At 38.3% G+C, this 26,041-nt stretch overlaps 1 long non-coding RNA gene and 1 other non-coding gene across 2 annotated transcripts in view; one reads left to right on the top strand and one right to left on the bottom strand.

Moving 5' to 3' along the window:
• LOC108977323 overlaps positions 1 to 26,041 on the bottom strand; it is a 106,824-nt gene that overhangs the window by 76,146 nt on the left and 4,637 nt on the right. The window contains exon 2 of the long non-coding RNA XR_001994025.1: positions 10,602 to 10,981. This is a non-coding gene — a long non-coding RNA (uncharacterized LOC108977323). The remainder of the gene's footprint in view (positions 1 to 10,601; positions 10,982 to 26,041) is intronic.
• Trnah-gug lies at positions 25,218 to 25,289 on the top strand. The gene has a single exon. It is a non-coding gene; the product is annotated as a tRNA-His (tRNA).

Below are 26,041 nucleotides of genomic sequence, written 5' to 3' on the forward strand. Positions count from 1 at the left end.
TCTAGATGTGTATAAGAGACAGACGAAATACTAAACGTTAGTATGACGAGATTGAGAAGCTGGCCGACAGGGGTTATTCTAAAAATTAAAAGAAAAAATAAAAAATAAAAAAAAATACCTTGAGGTATATACAGTTTGATATACTTATCGAAATAGCATTAATCTAAGTATATCATATTTCGCTTTATTTTTCACTTTATATGAATATTTTTGACCCCATTTTCCTTTCACTTGCAATTTATTACACGCGTAACTGTCAAGTTTCACACTAAATTATGTGCAAATTGCTCGCTATCAGCCTTGCAACATCTACAAGCCGAAGCTGATAAAATCAAGCGCTGCCTGCCAAATTAATCAGCAATACAGACAACGAAAGTCGCGTAGGTAGGCGGCACAGCATGAGGGGGGTACTTTCCAAAAATCTGCAAGTTAACGATCACTTGCAACACGCTGCGTTGTTGGCGTTTATTTCGTGCATTTTCTTATTTGTTTTGGCTTTTCAATCAATATTTGCCACAACAACACACGCTTTATGATTTATATCAAAGTGGCAGGCGAAAAAGTTTACACGCCAAAGTGGGCGTAACTGCGTACGTACTTTCGTAAGACAAACAAAGGCGAAAGTTAAGCAGCATTTAGATCGAATGTGTGTATATGTGTGTGTGTGTGTGTCTGCGCTTATTAAGGTTCAAATTGTTTGCTTAACTGGCGCAAGCGTTCATTTTTAATGAACTGTTAAAAACAATAACAATAAGCAAAGAAATAAAAAGGCAAAAAGGCAAACGAGCAACGGCCTCTCGTCGGTTGCTGTAGCACGTCGCTGGCCGTCACTGCCCACTTCCACTGGAGCACTCCCCTACCGCCGCGTCGGCCGCAACCACAACACATAACACCTAATCAAGGAGATGCAAAATTTAACGCCACAAGTGGCGGAGGCAACACTTCAACGCCAGCGCGGTGGCAACAGTCAACAGGTAGAGAGTCAGCCGGCAGCCAACAGTAGCTGCAACAACAATCGCTATAATTTAAGCGCTGCACCAAAGAGCCAAAAAAGAAATATAAAATAAATAATGAAGCGAAAAACAAACAAATCAACCAAATTAACCGCAAACAATATTTTGGGCCAACCGGCCGCCAGCCGCCAGCCGAAAGTTACCTGCGCACACCCGCGGCCTGCCCTTCTAACCGCGCCGCGTACGCTTGACCGGCTGCTGGTGGTCAGCGGCTGCTTGAAATTTATTGCAACATATTTTAGCGCTGCGAAAATAACAGCAACAACAAAAAAATCACACAGCTCCTGGTAACTTGCTATTGCTAAAGTAAATACACGGCAAATTTGTTTGCACTGCAACGAGCCGCACGTACAACATTATGTAGGCATGTTTGTTGTAGGTAAACAAGAGGCATGCGCTAATTTGCGGTTGCCGAATGGCTCACATGCAAATCAAGCGCGTCTGCTGTGCTTAAATCAACTACAACTTAGCTTTGAAATATAAATAAACAGAAATTGAACGCCGCCGCCCTTTCGCTTTGGATTGCAGGAAATTATAGAGATTTTCACTTTTGTGGCTGAAAAGGATACGCCGTGCGGCTGCGTAGCGGTAAGAGCGATGAGTTTGTGCCGCAAAACTGGCACATTCTAATCTGATGTCTAGCTTAGCCCATCATTAGTGGTACGCAGCAATTTTAATTTTTTTTTTTTTTTTTGGTTTTATGGTTTATGCGTTCGCACCGATTGGTTGTTGACCCTTCTGAGCCGCCAAGCGCCCAACGCATTTGAATACAATAAATGTAAGCGCTACTACCTAACACTAGCGCTAAATTAGCTCCTTGCCACATTAGCGCCGCAAACGGATGCTGCGTAAGTCTGCAACGGCTTGGCTACGGCTCTGAGAAGCTTTATCCTGTCGCTAATCATTGTAGCTTTGCCGTTGCTAGTCCGTTTATGGCTGTAAAGTGGCCAATTTGCTGCGTGTTGATTTGTTGTTGGTTTTGTATTAAGATTTCAACTGCCAAAAGTGACAACGAAATTAAGGCAAGTGTTGATAGACTGTGCGCTGAAAGTTTGTTGCAGACGAAACGAAAGACTTAAGAAACGAACTTCTTTGTGGTGTATAATAAAATGTTGTTTGTTTGCGCTTGTTGTTGTAAAATAACAACTAATTGCAGAAAATTGAATAAATCGTTGACGTTAAGATTCACAAAACTATTATTTTTATTTATTTTTCTTTTTTTCTTATGATTTTGTTGCCACATGTTTTTTTGTTTTCAAACCACAAGATCCTTTGATTGATATCTCAAAAACTGAGAGACTATTTCGCGTGTACATAGACGGATAGACAGCGGAACATGTCTAAATCGATATCGAGTTCGTCATCCTTTAAATATGTATATATTGTATATTTTTATGAACATTTTACTCATGATAAGACATGCATTAGTAATAATTTGCAAGGGCTCGCTGAAGTCTAATGGCTGTTAATGTCTGTTAACCAAAGGTGAGGTTACTAAGGAGCGTCGATCTAGAAGCAAGTTCCTCACTATAAAAATTCGTACAAAACTTTATGCTACTCGCCATCGTGATCATATACGACATTTGACAGCCGCCTAATACAATAGAATTTACCGGTATTGAAAAATAAAAACAGCTACATAAGAAAAACCACACTGCAAACTTATTAAGGCCTTATGGCCAGGTTCCTTCAAACAATTTTGAAAAAATCGAAATTTTTTTTTCATAAATTGCTACTGTATACTCGTAGAAATAGTATAGAATTAGTCTCGAAGGTCAGCAAGCCCGAGAAGCAGGTATAAAAGCGTGAGGAACGCTACGGAAAACCCAGCCGCTCGAACGCATTCGGTAGCGTGCCTTTGATTTAAACTGATTTTTCTCCGAACCACGTTTTTTCGCATGGATGACACTCTAATTTCAAAACTATTGCACTTGTTAATATGAACCTAATGGCATTTTACTCTTTAGATGTCTGGCTATCGCCTCAAGCAGAACCAGAAATATTCATTATTATTTAAAAAAGTTATAAACAATTGAAGGTGAAAAAAAGGGTTAATTCAAAAGTCCGCCAGTTTGTTTTTTTCATTGAAAATGTTTCATTCTGGTTGAGGCTATAGCTAATTCGATACAGAACATGAAACCGTTTTGTTTTTTGCTTTCAAATCATTCTCTGCCAAGAAATGATGTCATCCATCTACGAATCGGATGAGTTTCAGCAGCCATTTTCAGGACCGCCAGTTTGAAAAAAAAAAAATGTTTTAAGTAATTTAATATATGCACTTTCATATGTAAAACATTGATTACTCAACATGTTTTGTAATAAAAATAAAATGTATTGAAAAAAATTACGATTTTTAGAGGAACCTGGGCTTATTAAGACCATTTGTTTTCTACGAAAAGATGCTGCGACTACAGCAAGATTTTGAAACTGGAACATACTATTGTATGACCCAAAGAGGTGATCTGTTCGCTGATGACCAGAGCATACTGAATTTATGAAAGAAACAATTTTGCAGTCAGCAGAATGGCAGTGAAAGTGTGACATCAGGATTCCCAATGCGATGACGATAAAATAGATGTTCATAGATGTGATTGGCCAACTATGAAGAGGTTCGAATATCAATCAGTTGATTACCGCAAGCTATTCAAATATGGCGGCGAGGAACTGAGAAGGCGCATGCATTAGCTACCTAACAGGATAATACATTACCGTGTGATAAGCCTGCTTACTATCCAACAGAAGGATCGAGCGGAGTGTATGAAAGACTAAAACCTGCCATCAACAAACTGAGTGGACCAGACTAGGAAAATCTACTATTTACCAGATATTAACCATGCGTTAAGTCTTGGAAAAGACCCGTGAAAAAACCGGCACACACAACCCTTAGTCGATTTTAACACATTCAACGGCACGAAAAGGAGCTGATTCTATGCCTGACGTTGAGCAATACCAAAAGCTCCCTCAAGGAGGTTTCCGACAAGGAGACTACCTATTTTTAGACTTTTCGATCTATTGCTTAAGAAAATAATACGAGCTGCAGAGGTAAATAAAAAAGTACAATCTTCTGTAAGTGTAAAGTACGCCGATATCTATATATCGTTGAATAAGCGAAGAAAGCGAAGCGTATTCTAGTTTTGGTTGTGAACGAGAACAAGAGGGAATATCTCTCGAAGAACAAAACCCAAAATTTATAACTCATTATTCCCGCCTTGCTATATGATTCGGAGCCATGAACAATGACATCATCTGATGAGTCTGCCTTAGGAGTATTTGAGAGAAAAGTTTTGCGGAATATTTATAGTCCTTTGTGCATTGGAAACGGTGAGTATCACACTCGCTGATATAATATCGTATATAAAGCGACATTGACAAAAATCAGCTGATCAAGAGGCAGCGGCTGCGATGGCTAAGTAATATTGTGCGGTTTGATGAAAACACTTCCGAAGAGAGGAATATATCCACTTCGTTGAGGAGAAGGACCTAGCTGCACTTGGTATCTCGAATTGGCGCCAAATTGCGAAAAGGACTGGCGCACTAAAAAATTATATATTATATATTATACATATATATACAAATATATACTATACAAATATTAACCTACTGTCCATGGCCAAGTATGAGAATAAGATTATGAACCAAGTCGATGAACTAGTTAATGATATCAGTTGTATAATTTTCAACAACACTAAGAACTAATTTTATGTAGTTAAGGTCTTTTGGTAGGTCGTTTGTAAAGGAAGACGCAAGAGCGTCTGATCGTAAGTTGTTCTCAAGTCATAACCAATTAATCCTAGTTTGTTTACCCTAGACGTCCAATATCTTTTAAATTGAAAAATTTTAGAAGACGTTACTAAATTAAGTAGTATCGTATATAATCTTTATAAGGGCATGGGCGTAGTTTTCACAAGATGTTGCAACTTTTGCGTTTTTAAATAATCAGCGTACCAAGTTCAATTTCTCAACTATACTCCAGTTATCGCTGGCATGCAACAACGGAGAAGCGAACGAACGACCGGACCATTTCATTTTGGCTTTTTTCGTTACCAAATGGGTTTGTAAGTAATGACGATCTTCGAAACTTTGAGATCATATCTGTTAGGGGTCAGCTGACAGGACAGCTTGGAGGTATATAACAACTTATATATAGTACATGAGCTAAAGTGAATTTCATTTTAGAGAGCGTTAACTGGAAAAGTTAGAAAGCTGCAATCAGCTAAGTCTCAAGCTATTTAGCTGCTAAGCAGTTCATTTCATGGCACCGAGTCACAAAAATCTTTAATGTCTTGGAATGATCCGACTGCTAAAAGTCTCTTATTGGCTTACAAGTTGTTGTACTAACTCATGAGATAACATTGACAATGGTGACACCACTAAGCAATTGTTAAAAAATTTACGCACGAGAGATCGTTAAGGACATATCTCGTTCTGGACGACTCTCGAACTCTTCAACTGATAAAAATACTATAAAAGTGGAAGATATGGTACATGAAAATCGTCAGGCAAATGTTAGAGAGATGGCAGGAGAGTTCGATAACGGTGGCACCTCTACGCATTTGTTATATAAATTGCATGTGGCTTAATGAGAGACTCTTTAGGTGCAAAAAGAGATCTTTGTTTAAAAAATAATGTCGCCGACTGATCCTTTCTTGGTTGGTCGTTTGGAACAGACAAAAAATTAGAACAAGTTTTCAGCACTAAGACCACATGGACAGGATTTTCTTCTGCAACTTGAAACAAAATCTATCAAGGATGGTTTGCAGAAATATGAAAAGTTTAACCCTTACGACAACGAATTCGAATCGTGGTCAGCAGCCGGAAACGCTGTTTAAGCTAAGATTGAAGGGCGGGAAAGACTTTCTGTGTGTTTGGTGGAAACATCTACTATGAGCTCTTAATCTTTGACCAAACTATTTTTTTCGCACCGGTGCTTTCAGCAATTGGAATGTCTAAACGCATGGATCGACCAAAAACGGCCAACTTTGGCCTATGGAAGGGAAATTGTGTCTCATCAGGACAACAGCAGCGTGAGCGGCTCTGAGAGCTTGGTTGGGAGCTGTAATTGCATCCACCTTATAGTCCAAAATTGACACCAAGTGATTACTACTTGTTCCTGTCTATGACAAATGACTTTGCAGGTGCAAATTTAAGCTTAAGAAAAGTTTGGGAAATCAGCTGTACCATTTTTTTTGCCAATAGGAACAAATACTTCTGCGCATATTTGAACAGAATTGTATTATTCTAACTAATTTAAATAAAACCTTCAACTTAATCCAAATTAATGGATATTATACTATTATAGCTTCTACATTACCTTGAACTTGTAATGCGTACACCGGACAAATATCACGATTTGGTCTACAATAAATTTATCTTTAAGAACAGAAAACACGCGCTTAAGACAGCCATGTAAACGGCTTCAATAAGCTGTCAGCGACTGCGGTGAAACAGTATGGCATCACATTTATGGCAAAAAGTATGGCAACACACACACGAATGCATATCAGCGCAGCGCTTTGTAATTGCGAGTTATTGTTAATGTGCTCATTCGGCGCGTTGCAGTCGCCCACTGCGTGCGTCGTCAAATATTTTACCCGCCACAAGGCGAGCGCCAAATTACCACTTCACCAAAGTGAAATATGTGCAGCAACTACTTATAACGGTCAATAAAATAAGGCCACTAGCGCTATTCCAAAGGCAGCGGGTGTTCGCCGTGCGTTGTGGCCAAGTGGTGGCACGAAGTTCAAAAGTATCGAAATTGAGTTGTAAGTAGGAGTAGCAGAGTTTATGGCATGTTGCAGCAAGTGCTGTTGCAATAGCGGTAGTCGTGGCTAGTAGCGGCTGTTGGTAGTAGCCTGCTAATTAAGTGCGTTTTAGCAGTTGGCGCAAATAGCTTTAAACAGCTGGACGGCGCGCGCTGCAAGCGCTGAGCGAGTACGTGAGCCACAATCGTTATTCAATAATTTAGCTTTAAGTAATTTCTGTGCTAAGCCAATGGACGCCATAAGTTATATTTCGTCATATATATGGGTAATTACTTGTGCACATGAGTGGCTATTGTGCATCAGACGATCGAAGAATACACGCAACAATTTGAGCTGTGTTCATACACTTTTTGGAAGATTTGCGAAAGGATCTTGGTTCGCGTGCACATGTCCACAACACAAACACCCTCTATATGCCCAACAGACCCGTAACCCTAACTCATTTAGAGACTATCTCCATACTTTTTGGTATATTTTGAGAATCTTGTTTAGGCAGTGCTTCGCAAACGTAATGAATGTTCTGTGTTTTCTCATTATCTTCGCGGAAAAAAATCCAACCCGTCTCAAAACTTAGTGTATTCACATGAATATGCACTCATAATCAGTAAGCAATCTGATATTGGAGCTCTTAATATGTTTATAAACCTTATATTTTTTTCAAAGTATCCAAAATTAGTTCCCAGAAGAATTCCAGTTTATCTATTGTCACTTCGTCATCGAAACAAATATCGAAAATCGCTGTCAGATATAATATAATAGCCAATATACAACCATTTTATAACCAAACTTCAAATTTCATTTCAATATGAGTATATGATAACCAATATATTGGGTAGTCGAAAAAGTATTTTCGTATTTCTAATCAAACTTCAACTTATTGTTTTTTTTATTTATACTAATATATAAACAAATATGTAGCATTTTGGTCTACCACTTTTTGTCATTTTTCCGCTAGAGACTTTCATCAATGTAAACCGAAATTACGTAATTTCTCGAACGGAATCGAACAAACCATCATTGTGCTACACGAAGTGATACAGCATCGTCTCTGTAAACTTCACAAACTTTATTGGTGGCTTTAGTGGTATTCTTCCCGTTTTTAAACAAAAATTACAAAATATAACCAATTTCTTCATTATTTTCAGTAATTTTTGAACAGCTTTAACTTTTTTTCCAACTTCCCCCTATTTAATTTTTGCTTTTGGGTAAATGAAGCTTAAAAAAATGAAAAGATTTTAGACTACTCAATATTAAGGCTTTACTACTTTCAGCTAATAGCTGGTGAGTAACCGTTAGAGTAACCGTTTGCTTCGTAGCATCGCACCATCCATAAGGCCCACAAAGCAAATGTGACAAATTGAGATGGAAGGGCACTAGGCGCAGCCGGGAGAAGTAAATATGTATAGGTTTTAAGTAATTCGTTCGTGACAGACAAACGTATTAAAAATATTTTATTCTCCAGGAATAAGTTTTGGCAGAAGATTGCTTTGTGAACGAAAATATCGATCGACATATATTAGACTTTTATTTCAAATTCGCCATATTACAACTCCAACTGGAAAGGAAGGGCATCCCTTACAGGAAGTAAGTAAAAATAAAAAGAATAAAAAGAATAAAAATATAATTGAGAGCACAATCAGCACTCCCCAGCAACTAAGCATTATAAAGCCGTTGCGGATTTCCGGAATATTATCAGCAGTAATACTTGATTGGCGGAAAAGCTCTACTGGTGGCGCAGTGGAAGTTGACGGCGCTGCATACCGCGTCGGAAATTGCGAATTCATTGCAGTAACTGTATTCTGGCTCACGTTATTACCTTAGTACGAGTTCTGAACATAACTAAATGTGAGCGCGTTTTGACGGCAAAAATGAACGTGAAGATTTTGAGCTTTTGCGGTTGAAAACGTTAAGCGATTATGTACTGTCATAATTTAAATAGAATTTAAGTGCTTTATATGTACGTGGCCGGTAATAGTGACTTACATTTTTCGATATTTCAAGTTGCTAGGTACATAGAATTTTCATTTAAACACCAAACGTTTTTATATAAATATAACCAGTTCAAATAATCTAGTACTATTTGATGATTTATTAATATAATTTAAATTATTTTTAATTTTAAAACTGAACTTAAAAATATTTCCGAATAAATATTATTTTCAGATTTTTTTCGAAAGCTTTGTACTTGCTTGCTAAGCCTTTAGTCAAGTAATACATGCTCTCAGTTTACGCTGAAATCATTTATGTTGCCATTCATCAAACTTAATGGCTTCAACTTATTACATGCTTGTAATTATTAAAATTTATAAGACTCATAAAAAACTTAAACGATTCTTTAAGTGAGCTTTGAAAGGACTACTGAAAACGCAATAAATACTTGATAGCAATTTTTTAGTGTTTTATAGATTTTTTGATTAATGACGATATTTAAACCATGTGAAATTATTGGCGATGTAGGTATTAATGCCGGGGCTTCCGGTCATATTCTTTAATGAAAAATTTCCTCATTGACCCAATTTCCATTTGCGAGTCGATACATTTCTGGAGCGGATGGTTACTGCTGATGAAACTTAGGTCTCTTACGGTCCCACAATGGTGGTGGGGAATCGCGGAATCGCAGTGAGGCGACGCAAACGGTGGGTAAGCCAAGAAGGACGACAAGGTTCCAAGGGAATGACAGCGAGATTCCGAGGTTTACAGTGAGCTCCTCTCCTACTGCCAAACCCTTTTGTACTGCTAACAATTGGAACGTATAGAAGAAAGCAAGCGCCCTGAAATATTCAGGACAACGCCAGGCCACACAGATCTGTAGCAACTTGTCAGAAGTTCGGGCAGCTTGGCTGGAAAATTCTTTTATGTATATTCAGGTTGGACCTGGCAGCAAATGAGATCTTACTGGCATCGTTGGAATATAGGAAAGATCACTGAAACTCATTTTGAAAGATCATTTGGGCCTAAGAAAAGTGAAAGAATGATTGGTTCCAAAATCAGTCAACTTGCCAAGACGTCATGAAGCGTATTATTACAGCCGATGAGTCTTGGATCTAAGCTTACGACCCAGGAACACGATAAATCGGCCTAGTATCGTGGCATAGGTGAGCCGAAGCCGAAAAAAGATGTTAAAGCAGGTCAAAAATCAAGGTTATGTTGATGGTTTTCTTCGATTATCGAGGTGTGGTGCATTTCGAATTCCTTCGAACTGGCCAAAATGTCAACAAGGAGTACTATTAGCGTGCTATGTGTCGTTTGCGCGAAGCTTTTTCTAAAAAGATACCGAAATTATGGTCGATAACTCTTGGTTTTCGCCCACAATAATGCACCATCGGATATTGCATTGATTTTTTGTGAGGTTTTCGCCTGACTGAGCTCCGTGTGACTTCTGGTTATTCAGCAAATTTAAACGGCCGCTTTGGGGAAACCGTTTTGAGTCAATTGGAAATATTAAATGTGAAACGCAATGCGATTTGAAGGCTATTCTTTCTGGAATTGTCTTTAACAACTCTTTCGAGGGTTGGAAAAAACGTTGGTACAAGTGTATTCGGAACCCGGGGGATTCCTTTGAGAGGTACGCCATAGATTTTTAAAAATAATTTAAGAATTTTGAAATTATGACCACAGTCTTACTATTTTTTGCTCATAGTAGTATATGCAAGCTAACAATTAAAGGAAAATTTTTGCATCAAGAGGAATCTTGCAGCACCCAACCAATGCTTTGAATCAGGCATATACATATATGTATGTATGTATATTATATAAATTATATACCTACATACCATACTTAAAGTAATAAATAACAAATAAATAAATTAACTGAGAGCGCACTTACGTAAATGTCTGTGACAGGCGCATTTAGGCGGCCTCTGTGGCTCCCGAAATGAAAGATGCGTCTTGCGTGCGTCGCGAACGATGGGAAATGTCGGGCAGTCAAACTTGAAATGTTACGACGGCAGTGAAAATTATAGCACTTGTTTTTGTTTTTATCGCCCCGGCAACGGTTAACGGCAAGCGAATTTTATGCTGATGCGTGATCTTACGCGGCACAAACAAACACATTTCGAGCGCGATTGACTATGCAAATTGAAATCACGCATTCTGTGTTGAAATCAATTAAGGATTTGATTAATTCTTGTCGGACATAGCGGGTTGTAAAGTGGATTTCCGTTTGCCGATATAATATTATTGTTGCAAGCGCCCGACTGCGAGACACTGAAATGAGAGAGGAGAGGACATTCATTTAGCAAGCCATATAATAAAAGTTTATGTAAATACATACACACATACAAATACTTATATATACATAGAGTATATGCAATGATTGAAAACAAGTTCAGCGGCGGCTGCTGCTACTGCAGCTGATATGTAAATTTCATTATGTAATAAAGCAAATGAAATGGCTTTCAGCGGCAAAGTGCTGAAATTGCGATAGCCGTTGATGGCTGCGTGGCAAAGTGGCTAAAGTCGTGTCCACGCATCACCCTAAGTGCGGTTGGCACTCAAAAGTCACTTTAAGGCCCTTTGGCGCTAAACTTGCGCAAAAATGTGTGACATAATAAAAAGTGCATTAATTTAATTGAATCGCTTTAGAATCTCAAAACTGGAACTAGAACAATTTGCGCCATTTAATGGTGTGGTGCTAACTACTAGAATCGATTAAGTAAAAGTTCTATTACAATGGATCCGGTTCAATAAAAAAAAAAAAGAGAAAACTAGTAAAGAGTAGACAAATGGATTAGAATAGACTAACGCCAGTTACAGCCAATTAGTATATACTATAACACTTTGTACCGATTAATGGCGTGTGAAATAATTTTATAAAACTTTAGAAATTTGATACCAAGCGGCATTTTAATCTGACTGTCGATCCATGTATAATATTTCTTTCTTTATTGGCATAGATACCGCTTACGCGATTATAGTCAAGTTTGTAACAACGTGCCAGTTGTTCTTCCTTTTCGCTTTTTGCCGTTAATTCGAGATTCTAAGTATAGCCACCATTCTCCACCTGATTTCTTTAACGGAGTGGAGTGGAGACCTTCTTCTTCCCCGGCGGGTAATGCTTCGAATACTTTCAGAGTTGAAGCTCATCCATTCCGACGACATGGTCTTTAGTTTCGTTATAGTTCAGCTCTTTAATCGAAGAGTTCTAAACAAGGTCAAATATACTAACCCATCGGATTCGATTTCAAATGTTTAAGAATAAAAGTGCCGTTCCCAGGATTGTAGTATCTAAATATCCGAAAAGATCCTCGAATAATTTCAAGAATGCTTACTGCCACTACAACAACAACAGTAAATGACTATCTCATCGCCCTTTTTCTCTACTTCACGGTAAGGAACCAACAATTTTTTTCTGGTAATTCTACAGGAACCTGAACCAGGCAGCAAGAGAAAAGAGTATAAACTAGGCCTCAACATATTTGTCGATGAGACTACAATTCTGACAATCATTATCCCAAAAAATGCTAGGCGTTACGTGCGTAGTCTCTACATTTACACTATTCAATCGACTGCTTTCGTTACCAAGGTGTAAAGCCGAATTAAGATCCTCAAGTCGCCAGCTGACATACCAGGGGAGAGGACAAAGAACTTCTGCTAGCAACTTGTAAGGCACTCGGCCGGGCGATGACCAATTACACAGTAGCAACATGATCTCCTGGGCGCAGCAGAATGCAGTTGAAGAAGATACAGACTTGGCCAAATACTACACTCTGAACAACTACTGGATGCCTCTATGCTCCTGGCTCACGAAAAAACGCTGTTATTCAATTAATTGTTTGCTGCGTTCTCAATCTTGAGGAAATATGGACCAATTATTCCCCTTGCCTTTTTACGATATAACGTCGTCTCAGGATTGTGAATTATCAGCACTTCAAAAGTAAATATTTTATCCATTAGCCACCAACCAAACGTGAACTTCATCACTGAATACAATTTTTTTTGAAAATCTGTATCGTTGGCTATTTCGGTTTGGATCCATTCACCGAACGTGTGACGATATTCTGCTGGCCGACTATGTCGACTGAATTTTGAAAGCTGCGCGACAACCAAACTATTATTTTGGTAAAAGCGGGTGATTCAAGTACACTTTCTTTGATGGACCACGCGTCAGTTCCTCAATTTATGATGCATGCAATGAAGGAAATATAGCAGCCGTAGCTTAGAGTACACGAAGGCCGTGGAGAGTCAACTCGGCGCCGTTCGCAGTTACTTGGACTGACGTATGGAACGACTTAGCGGATTTTACGTGAGGAAATTAAATTGAAATACAACTTGTGCAAGAACTGAAACCGCTCGATCCTTCGGTCCAAATTTTGTTCAGCTACGAGACCCATTTCTTTCTCAATGGGTATGTAAACAAACGAAATTGGTGTGGTTTGTGGACCGGCGCAATTATCGGTCCTTATTTCTTCAAACATGATGCCGTTGAGAACGTAATCTTCAATGCCGACTGATATCGCGCTATGATAACCGACTACTTGATGCCCCAAATTGAATCCCATGATATCGGCGACATCTGGTTTCAACAAGACGACGCCACTTCACATACATCGCATCAGTCAATTGATATATTGAGAGATCACTTCGGTGAGCAGATAATTTTACGTTTACGGCCGGTCGATTGGTCCCCAAAATCGTGTGACGTGTGGGAATATGTAAAGTGTAAAGTCTATGCAGCAATCCAGCTTCGACTTAGTTCTTCGAATTCAACATCACAGTCGAAAAGCTCGAAAAAGTCATCGAATATTGGACTCATCTAAAACGTGGACGCGGCCAACATTTGAAAGAGATAATATTCAAAAAATAATATGCCAAAAAAATGCTATTTCGAATCATTCTTCATAAAATTTGAAGTTTCTGCATCTTTTATTTAAAAAAGGAGGGAATCTCGAGTTGGAACACCTTTACACGACTTGCGAACGATGTTTCGAAGTAAGTCGATTCACTCTGAAATGTCAAATCAAACTGAGTATAATTTAGGTGACAGCTGTCAAAAAGACAAAGGCGGAAAAAATATTCTTTCATTGAAGACCAGGCGTCTTAAGAAAAGCACTCGTTAAAAAAAAAAATACTTTGATAGTACACTAAAATCTAGTATCGTACTGAAAGTCTTATTCAAATACTAACATTGCATATTCATTCAGCATTTTTATGTCCAAATAATGAAGTCCTTCAAATGAAGTAGCAATAAAACTCCCTCTTCTGCCCTCGTCTTGGTGGTCTGTACGCCTTAACGCCTTATCTCAATGGTGTGTGTAGTGTGTGAGCGATCTCAGCTTATCAACGCCAAATGCATTAAAATGTGGCATGCAAGCAACAGAATATATACCAAACCATATAAGTTTATCATATCAAATACTCATATGTTTGAGTGTATGGACATATGTATGTATGTCAAATACTCCAAATGGAGTTGTTACAGCAATGATAAAAGTGCGCAAGGCAGTTTAACGCCATGCGGACATGCAATGTGGATGAAGTTAGGACACAGGCAGGACATTAGGCTGTGCTACATACATACACACAAACACACAGATGCGCATAAGTGTGGTTTATATATTCGAAAAAGGTCACTCGTACGCGCTCTAGTTGCTGTCATTCATGGTCTAATGCAATGAAATTGTCATTTACTAATCAGAGCATTGTCATGGCGCTGTGGCATATTCATTGATAAAATAACGAAAGGATTTTTTTAGTATTTCTTCACACACACAGCGAACCAGATAAGTGCAGGTAGACAGTCAGAAAACCGATTGCCGACGTGCAAGGCAATCTTTAGCTTCAAATCATGAATGGCCACAAAGCGATAGACAAGCGCTAAGATAATCCTTTTTTCACTTTCATCAATACATACAAATAATTTTATTTTTGCCTGCCGAGCGCCCGCAGTAGACACAATTAAAAAGTTGACGCCACTTTTGCGGTCTTATCACTTTCGACAAACAACCACACACACACACACACCTACCTTTGTAGATACGTAAGTTCGCTTAGGTGGACGAATGACTTCATGGTTTAATTAAAAGGATATTCGTGTTGTACTGATATCAAAGAGGAGCACTGCACTTTAAGGGAATAAAGATGTAAATAAAAGGGATATATTGTGGATTACAGGAAATTAATCTAAAAGACTTTATGTATTTCGATCATGTTGCATGCCACACCATCTTAAAGTGTTGATATTTGGGTAGCGCGACAGATATTTGCAGCACAGGTCTTTGGAATGTCCAATGATTGTGTTGGAAAATGCAACTGAGGGAATCTGTTGGCATTTGCTTCAATTAAGTGAACTCATTGTAGTAAAAACTGTGTCCTATGATATTTTAATTCAACCGATGAAAGGTTTCTATTGTATAAAACTGAAGCGGCTTAATTTTTTATTAAAATATAGACGGGATCCGCTATTTTTTTCCTGGTCAAACGTCGCGTTAGTGTATAGGTAAACACGGCCTTTTCGGAGAATACTACTTCATTATGACACTAAAATAGCACGATAATTTCTCAATTATTCTTTATTGATTGCTGTGAACAAATTTTATTTCTGAATCAGTCTTCTTGATGTCTTTCTGATGGCATGTCATGCTAGGCTATAGGCTAGGTGCGAATTGAGTTTAATTAAGATATATGGATTCGACATATCTACATCGAAGCAACCTAACTAAAGGCCAATATAGTCTGCTTTGGGAAAAATATGGTAATTGGAGATTTTTCAGCATACTGTAGAAGCTACAAAAAAAAAACGATTTTTTTTTTGCTTAAATCTCTTTAAAAAATAATCTAAGAATATGTCGCCAAAGTTTTAGATGGGAATTCGAAATATTGTCGAAGCTATAGGTGAAATAGTGACCGAGCTTCTAGCAGGTATATGAGCGCTTGGGCAGAAAGTAAAAACTTTGATTTCTTGGATTTTAAATTTTTACGATTTTTCTTAACGGACGGACAGGACAAGAAAAAACTATACGTCTTATGGTATTGGGGCAATGTTTATTATTAAATTATCTTATATTTAAACTAAAAAATCTAAAAAAAAAATCACGTTAGAACATTTTTTAAACAACATAAAGTAAAAATTTTGTGGTAAAAAACGACTTTTTTTCAATTATTAAAAAATTGTAGAATTTTACATTATTTTAGGATTTTTCTTACTTTAACTAGAAGATGCGTTATTAACAAATATTAATCTCTATGAATTTTTTGTTTCAGATAGAAATTTGCGACCTGCATTCTGCCCGCCGTCTGACAAATGCACATGCAAGATGCATGGGACAATCGATCATTTAGTTAATGAACTCTTCTTTACTTACGTAGGCCGTTTTCGCATAATTTTTTAAGCCTCCACTTTTTTATACTCTTGCAACCAGTTGCTACAGTGTATTATAGTTTTATTCACCTATGTAATGGTTGTACTTATCACCTAAAACTAATCGAGATAGATATAGGGTTATATACATATGTATATAAATGAACCGGGTGACGAGAAAAGTTGAAATCTGGTTGACTGTCTGTTTGTCCGTCCGTCCGCGCCAGCTATAACATGAGTAAAAATTGAGATATCTTGATGCAAATTGGTTTGCAGGTTTCTTAGTACAAGAAAAGTTCAGGTTTGTAGATGGGCGTATCGGACCACTGCCACGCCCACAAATCGCTATTAATCAAAAGCCCATAAAATGCCATATCGGCTCAGCGGATTGTAATAGGAAGGTGCACCTGCGGAAAAAAAACTTTGAAAAAGTAGGCGTGGCCCGCCCGGGATGATATGACAAGGCTTTATAGGGCCTGGGGAGAAATTGGGCGATGGGCGAGACACCGGCTACTTTTGGTGAAATATCATCCCATCCCTCGGGAACCGACTGAGCGATTTTGAAAAATTTGTTACGTGGTATGTCATTCATATTTCTATGTCACGTTGTGAAAATGAACGAAATCGGACAATAACCACGTCTACTTCCCACCTAGCAAAATTTTATATTCCAAGTGATTCGCTGTTTCCAGTACGCAAATCAAGAAGAAGTTAACATAACGTTATTAAGCCTTGCACGAATATTGCCTTTAGTGCTTGCCACCTTATGATAAAAAAAAAAATGTTTAAATACAAAACAAAAAAAAAACCTGTATACTTAGGTACTAAATATTTAAAACCCAGTACCAATAGTTGACTTTTGAACGAAAATATCAGTCAACGTGTGAGATATATACTTGAAATTCAGGCATAGTAATTCTCTAACAGTAGTATATCTGCACGTTCAAAATAATGGATATCAATAAAAATTACAGAGTGTGTTTTACTCATAACAGTGGAGTATCCTGTTGCCTAAAATTTTATCTATTTTAATTTTTTTTTTTTGGCAAAAACTTGACCTAGCCCTAATATTACTAATATCAGGAATTTCGAACATCCGACCGACTTTACTCTATACGATTTAGTACGTTATATGTTAATAGCATGTGGTATTGTACTACATACAAGGTGCGTTCCAAAGTAAACAGGACTTTTTGAATCTAACGCCCCCTGGGCACATCCATCTATATGCCTGGTGCGTTAGAATCTGCTATCTTTATCGATTGTCCAGTGAGAATTTCATGACATTTCATTGATTGGCAGTGAAGTAATTGCTCTTGAAGTGTCAGTATGTTTGTTTTATGTTTGTTTGTTTGTTTGTTTGTATGTTTGTTTTACCGAAACATTTAAATTGATCAAAAACCGATCATTGACATTATCCGATCAGAGAGTAGATAATTATGAGAAGAATGGAATGGATCTAGCAACAAGGTCAATGTCAAGACTTATTTGAGATGATCTCTATACGAAATCGTACAGTTGGTCAACTGGTTTGACTTTAGCATCAAATTAAGTTCAACAGATGTAAAAGGCTTCTTAAGTGGAACGGCACCTGCCACAAAAACATTGTTTTTACTGTTGAGCAATTTTTCACTGCCGAAGATGCCTTTAATAAGCAAAAGTATAATATTTAAGAAAAAACTTGCAAAAGCGCAAAAAACATGAAAGATTTTAACGATTCAACGTGGTCCAGTCCAGCTGCTGCAACGGTTACGTGGACGTTTCCAGTAAATTTCTATGAAAAATCAAAAGTATACCAGTAGAAGTTTCAGAACGCGTGGTTAAGCAATACTCTTTCCGATTCAGAACGTTTGATCCCACAGCAAAATTCTGCCACAGCATACAAAGCAAAAACCATCCAGAAATGAATTAACAATAAAAAATTCTGGTTTCGTCGCTGCAGATGATTGGCCGTCATGTGGTCCAAATTTGAATCCGTAGGACTACAGTTGTGGTGAGAGTTGAAGAACATAGCCAGTCGGACACTCCACAGCAAAGTCTCCAAAAATTTTTGGTTCGAGCAGCGTTTTCAATGCCCATAGAAACTGTGTGTTGGCAAATGTTCGAATCGTTTGAGGGCTTGTGTGAAAGCAAGAGGACACTATTTTGAATAGTATTTTAAACATTTCTCATTTAAAAAATGTGTTATTAAACAAAATGAATTTTATAAGCTTATAATATAACTTATGGCAGGACTAAATGATCATAATTGAAAAAAGACGTTTTTAAACATAATACGTTTTTCCAGTGGGAAGAATACTTGAATCTATACCAATCCACCGGATTCCATAACAATCAAGAAATATTCTTCAAAATGTGTAACGACCTGCCACAACTGCAATTCACAGAATGCAGACAAAACTGAGCCTTATTTACTTGCATTCCAAGCTCATTTGCATGTCAACTTCCAGCTCCAGCACCGCAGTCAGCATTAGTCCTTGAAAATTACATGTGGTATGCATGTCCTTATAACAAAAAAAAAAAATAATAATAATAACACAGAGAGAAAAAGCGTAAAACAGGAAAAAAAAATCAACAGTAATGAAAAACCCGTTACACCAGCCACGGCGTAATGAAACTGAAAGTTACAAGCAAAAATACAACGACCGAAGTGGAACGAAGATGAGTGAAATGCGAGCGTGCGCAGTCAAACAGGTGTGAGGTGACAAATGCGCATGGCACCAGTCGGACAACTGTAAAACTGTAACGGCAGCAGTAACAACAACCAAACAGTAACAGCAACAAGCTGACAACTGTCTCATATTCAATGTCATAATTTCTTGTCAACGCCGTTGAAGTGGTCCCGGGTCTCAAGTAAAAGCATCATTAACACAGTTTTTTTTTGCGCCGCCACAATCGGTTCGCCCCAATCACTTTCTAACCAAAACAGCAAAACAAGCGAAAGGCTCGCGGCAAGGACGGACACGCGCTTAATTACCACAAGAACGCAGCACAACAAAAACAAATGAAATATACAACAGATAAATAATCGCCAAGGCAAAAGTAGTGAAACCAGTCAAAAGTCCGCAATATCTGCATATGGAAGTCTATATATCATATATATGTGTATGTATGTGTGTACGTGCATTTTTACTGCAAATAGTAGTACATTCCTTAATGATCACTTACAGGCCAACGCTTTCTTCATCTAAAACACAATTCAAGTGCATAAACTGGGGCACACTTCTGGCGTTTTCTGTGCACATCGCCAGGCTGTGTTATGCTTCCCCTAGCCTATGCAATGCCGTGCGCCGCTTTGGGGCAACTGTTGCTGGGCCAACCGCAATGGCACATGCCCTCAGGTGAAATTGAGACCTTGTGCGTGCGCGCCTGCGTAGAAGGGGAGAAAATCAAGTATTCGGTGGCACTTAGTGACAACGTGTGTGTGTGCGTATTGGTGTATGTAATGAAAATGAAAATTACTTACGGCGTGTGCATATTTCTTGTAATAATTTTTTATGCCCAACGCCGTTTTGGCGATTGCAAATTAATAGCATTGGCTTGTGGCACTTTAATTGGTCTAGTTGTTGTTGCTGTTATTGTAATCACTCTTCATATTAATGTGCTTACTTTAAGTCTCATACAAACAAGTATTTATTGTTTATGCATATTTTGATTGGGTTTTTGATTTTAATTTGTTTAAATTTACCACTAATTAATTTAAGGACCTCGGACCTAAGGACTTCGAATAATTTCCATCCCACTTATATTTATACAAAATTAATAATTACGCACCTTTAAATCGATATTTGACAATGAAATTCTTATTAATGATTTTAAGCTGTTTTGGTCAGTCTAAGATCTTCAAAAAAGAAATTGGCTTAAGGGCTATAAGTAAATTTGAAAATTTTAAAATATACTCCAAGAGTCGATTCAAGTGAAATTCTAAGTGATAAATCCTTCGGCATTTCCGCCCTTTAGGCCTTTAGCAGACGAAAACCAAAAAAAAAAAAAAGAGTCCGAAATGCGTGAGTACGAAGAGTTCGACAAGCTGGCTGACAGGGAATCGCAAATTCTGTGAAAAGATTAGGCAACTAGCAGGTATCAAAACCGGTGCATATTCTAGTAGAACCCCAGAGGTGCTCTAGTGACTGATGCCTACCACATACTGAAAATATGGAAGGAGCACTTCTCCTGCTTGCTGAGTGGTAGTGAAAACATGATTCCCCAATCGATGGCGATTGAGCGGACGTTCTATTGCCCGATCATCAAGAAGTTCGAATAGCAGTTACCTGTCTGAAGAACAACGAAACGAAGGGGGCTGACTAATTGCCGGCCGAGGTATTCAAATACGGCGGCGAAGCACTGATAAAGATCCTCTTTGTAGAATACGACGATTGGAATTTAAGTCTGCTCTATCAAATCCACCAAAAGAGAGACCCCACCATCTGCGGCGTAGAAAATTAACAACTGACCAGATGCGCTAAATCTTGGAAAGAGGATCGACACACATCTCCTCTTCGTCGATTCCAAAACTGCTTCTGACAGCACGAAAAGGAGCTGCTTTATGCTGCTATGTCTGAATTTGGTATCTCCGCAGAATTACTACGGCTGTGTAAACTGACGTTGACATGTGTACTGACTGATCCCTCAGGATCGGAAAAAACCTCACAGAGTTGTTCGATACCACACACGGTTTTAGAGAAGGCGACTCTTTATTGTGCGATTTCTTGAATCTACCCCAGGAGAAAATAATTCAAATTTCATCTATCTTGGAACAAGTATTAACGGCAACCACAACATCAGCTTTGAAATCCAACGCAGAATAACTCTTGTCAAAAGGTGCTATTTCGGACGTAGTAAGCAGTTGAGAAGTAAGGACCTCTCTCGACGAAAAAAGACCAAACTCTATACGTCACTCATGATTCTCGCCCTGCTATATGGTGCAGAGGCATGGACGATGACAACATCTGATGAGCCGACGTTACGAATTTTCGAGAGAAAGGTTTTGCGAAGGATTTATGGTCCTTTGCGTGTTGGCCACTGCGAATATCGCATTCGATGGAACGACGAGCTGTATGAGATATACGACGACATTGACAAAATTCAGCGACTACGTCCAAAGCAATCAATAATGATTTCGCTTCCCTATAATTATATAAAGTAGCAATAATTTCAGGATTTAGTCTGAAAAATTAACAAAACTGTCATCGAAATCAAAAGAATTTCGAATTTATTTATGAATTCCTAGCTAAATTTTTTTACTGTTTGCTAGACTCAAAGTGCCCTTTAATGAGTTGTATGATTTACGATATTTCAAAATGAAATATTTCATTWAATAAATTTCCAGGCGCCTATGGATGGATGGGCAGGCGTCGACAAGTGCATAATCGTACATAAGTCCAAGTAATATTTTGATCGATTTTGCGACTCCTAGCCCATAATTTAACACAATTTAATGGCGAACAAAATGAAATTGAGCACGTTACAGGCTTTTAGTTGTAACTGCTACAATAATTAACACTCGCATCGCGAAGGCATACTATGTCAAAGTAGGCGAACACAGCGGCTGCCAGCCGAAATGGAGCTGCTTGTGATGCAATGAATAATTACCAGAAGGCGACCACCAAAGAAGTGCTGACAGCCAAGATGGGCCAAGTAGCGACTGATTGATGCGCGTAAAGCGATATGATGTGGTATATACACACACGCAAACACAAATATATGTATATATATTAATATTTATGACATATTCACGTAAGGTGTATTGGTATATTGATGTATGCGCGTATGTGCTGTGCTGTAAATGAGAAGCTCAGCAGTAGCGATTGATGAGGTTCTAGGCCTAAGCATATTTGTGCAGTTTTGTTGCAAGTCGCTTTATTTTCCGACATCACCACATTTAATTAAAATAGTAAATGGGAAAAAATGTATGTTTGTATATTGTCTGCTCAATAATTTCGAAAGCTGCAGGCATTTTAAATTTTTTTCGCAAATATTTTATAAACGCGCGTCGAAAATATGTAAGATGTGGCAAGTGGACCAAATAAAAGGAAACAAAGAAAAAATGTTAACATTGGTTGTACCGAAAATAGAATGCCCTGCAAAAATACAACAGGTTTCTTACAAGAACTTGATTTTGATCGGTCAGTTTGTATGACAGATATATGCTAAAGTGATCTGATCTTAAATATTTCTTTGGAGATTGCATCGTTACTGTGCACAATAACTCATGCCGAAGTTCATTAAGTTACCGCGTCAAATAAAAAAGCTTTCCATACAAGCACTTTACTCCGAAAGTTCAGCTTGTATGGCAGCTATATGTTAGAGTAATCCAATCTAAAAATTTTCTTCGGAGACTGCACCGTTGCCTTGGAAGATAGCTCATACCAAATTTCGCGAAGATATCTCGTAAAACGAAAAGGCTTGTCATACAAGCACTTTTCTCCGAACTTTCATTTTGTATGGCAGCTGTATGCTAAAGTGATTCGATCTGAACAACTTTATCGGGGATTATACCCTCGCCGTGGGCAATAACTTTTGCCAAATTTCATGAAGATATCTCGTAAAATAAAAAGTTTTCTATACCAACACTTTACTCCGAACGTTCAGTTTGTATGACAGCTATATGCTATAATGTTCCGATATCGGTGCTTCCGACATATGTGCTGCTTATTAGGGAGATGAGGGTGTTTGAAAAATTTCAGTTCGATATCTCAAAAACTGATGGACTCATTAACTCATCTCTTCACTCTTATCCTTTAAACATATATATTTCCTTTTTCGTTTTAAAAATACGACGACAAATTTAATATACCCAGTGTAGGGTATAAAAAAAATACAACTTGTAAAGCTTTGTAATTTGCCCCGGATTGTCTAGGAAATTGTTTCAGCGCATGGTCAATTGTTGACAGTAATCATACTTGCCGCGTGCCTCATGCCACAACAGCTACGCGGCGTCTATGTGTAGACCTTGGCGAGGGCAGTGGGCGTGCAATAACTACTGGGACGACTACTAAGGGGCGTGGTAATTGGATTCCATGCGTGTAACTATGCATAATTTCTGGAAATCGTTAATAAAACGCCACCTCAACTTAGGTTATGGTCTTATTTCCCCCGCATGTAGAAAATTGTGTCAACCCTTTGTGCACCGCTGCGTCGTTCAAAGTGCAGTTATATGTTGTAGGGTAATATATAGTTACGGCATTTTGATTTTGCCCCTCAAGTGTTTAAGCTGCCATAAATATACATGCGTAGTCGTAACTATAATTTGCGGCACGTTTTATTTTTATGGCGCTTTAGGCCTGCACTGTAGCAAAATTAACGGTTCTATGCTGTTGCAGCGAAACGTACAATTGACAATGTATAGTAGGACTGAAGAAGCCACAGCTTGTTAACTGATTTCAAGATAAATCTCAATTTGCAACATTGTGTGATTGGATGTGTACCACGGTTGCAGCTTGTTAAGTTGCATGCAACAGTGTTGACAGAGACCTTATAAAAATAGACGTTTGCGCGAGGCATTATTGACTGACCCGGCGAACGTGAATCTCAAATGTGTGCACATAAAGTTGATTGGTGTCGTAAAAGCTTATTTTTGGGCAAAGACAGCCGCATAGTGTTCTGAAAGCATGGAACAAAGGTACAAACAGGATGTAGGCTCATAATATGCTATTTTCAATAATTTCCAGGTGGATAACTGAGTCGAAATAAGACCATGGATTGCAAAATATCTGCGGTTTCATTAACTTTAGAATATCCGATGTTTCCAGCGAACCCGAGTAAGGAGACATTCAGCTAAGCTAAGCAAAAGACAGTCGAGCTCATGCGCTTAAATGTTATGGAAGATAGCATTTCTCTACTTCTAACCTATCTAATCAGTTAAAACTCTTTCGAACTGTTGGCTAACTTTACCTAAATCTTCATTATTTGGATAGAAGAAAAATGGGTTAAGGCTTTTAGTAACGATTCGTAAAGTTTAACAGAGATTGGTTTAAACAGATAGCTTGATTTGATGGGGTCACAAATAATCCCACACATACTCGTACAGATAGGGACGCGCTAGAGCTAGAGACGCGAATAAATCAAAAAGACGTTCGTATATCAACAAAACGCCCAGAGCATACCACATATTTGTTGAGGCTGCTAATATCAATAACGGCCAATTCGTCGAGTTCGATGATGCTTCAAGCTTAGTCTGAAGAAAGACAGTGCTAGCAGTTCAATGGACCTTTTATGTTCCACACTGAGCCATAAGCGGTATCCAACAAGTGTTAATAGCTGACCAACGTTTGTAGCGCTCGCGCAAGGACTTGAATGCAAAGCCTGAGTGCAAGAAGACTGCTCGTTTCTATTCTGATGAAATTTTGGTAAGGGTGCCACTGCAAGTAAGTTCATTGGTTTTACAATTTTCACAGATTCCGCTGTGGCCAGGCAGCCAGCCAAGCTTAATAAACTTACTAATGCTGCTAATGATGCAATCCTTGACTAGCTCTGAGCTTCAGCGTGCTCAAGGCCGGTATAGCTGCTCTGCTAACGGAGTAGATGCGTATCTATATAATAAAGCCACACTTCGAGGAAATACATATGCTGCTCGCTTAAAGGTCACTCCTCTTGAAACACCCCACAGTGTTCTGGCAGTCTGAAAAAAAAATTATCGAGAGCTGTTGGCGCCCTTCCAACTTTGTTTTGACTTTTTTTTTAATTAAAAAGTTCACTGCGGTTCTTCGAAGTTCTGAATGTCCCTTCTGGGACCTTTAATATGTTAAGAGAGAACACAATTTGTTAGAATCATACTCACTTTGATTGATCTATCGAGTAAGACCAACAAGTAAAGTAGATTTACTGCTAGTCCTGGTCTCTAGTAACTAAGCGGTAATAAACTAATTTGCTATTTATGTTTTATTCCCGCAGAGTAGCGCGTTGTGTCTATTTCTATACGCAACAAATCTGTTTCTCTACAGCCTTTCACTTTTGCAATTCAATTTTCTATGCTTGAAGTTAGACTTAAACGATTTGTGGTTGCCTTGTTTTTAATGGGAGTAGACACTTACGAGTATGTAGAGCGAGTTTTATTGGTGAATATATTGAGAGGTTTTCTTATATGAACTAATATTTTGTTGGCTGAACACGAATACTAATGAAGTTTGAGACAAGCTTCCAACAGCCGTGATCGTCTAGTGGTTAGGACCCTACGTTGTGGCCGTAGTAACCCAGGTTCGAATCCTGGTCACGGCAGTGCTTACCAGAAAAGCATTGTCATTTTTTTACTTAACTGTTTAGAAGATGCGATGAGAAGGTACAATGAAATGAAACTGGCCTAAGAAGAGTGGAGCTTATATATGCAGCTACAATAAATAAAATATTTGTTTATTACTTATGGGCAATCTTTGAAAATTTGAGGTTGTGACTCCGTATGTTTTGTAGTCTTGACCTGGTGATTACATGCTAGCCAATTTTATTAAGTCATGGTTGAAGGTATATACTCATAAACATATGTATATGTATATCATATCTTCCTGTTTTATCTGGCTGAGAAGGTTTCAAGTCATGCTTAAAGAATGTGGATGGTGTAGGGACACGCAATCCACCAGCGGAGCATTCAACATATCCACAGACGGATCAAAAATTGCTAAAAAGGTTGGCGCCGGGAGTGATTTCAGGCAGAAGTCTTTTCCGCCAGGAAGACTACTAATCTATTCGGGTCACTAAAACGGTCACGGCCAGAGCAGATGGTAATTATAAGAATTTGAATTTTCAATCTTCTTCTTTCTTTTTAGTAAAAATATAAAATCTCGAAACACTGTGCACAATGACCTCACATGCAAAGAAATGCGGAAGCAGAACTACGGCTTTCGTCATTTGAATGTGGCATTTGCTGCTGCTTGTTTGGACGCCTTAATAGCAGCAATCCGGTGTCGGTGGAGTAGGCCATTTAGAATTTTACGACACAATCACTGGTCCAAAGAAGCATCAACGCTAAGCGAAGT

This window comes from Bactrocera latifrons, unplaced genomic scaffold (assembly GCF_001853355.1).
Source record: "Bactrocera latifrons isolate USDA-ARS-PBARC rearing strain unplaced genomic scaffold, ASM185335v1 scaffold_87, whole genome shotgun sequence".
In the NCBI taxonomy this organism is placed as follows: domain Eukaryota; kingdom Metazoa; phylum Arthropoda; class Insecta; order Diptera; family Tephritidae; genus Bactrocera; species Bactrocera latifrons.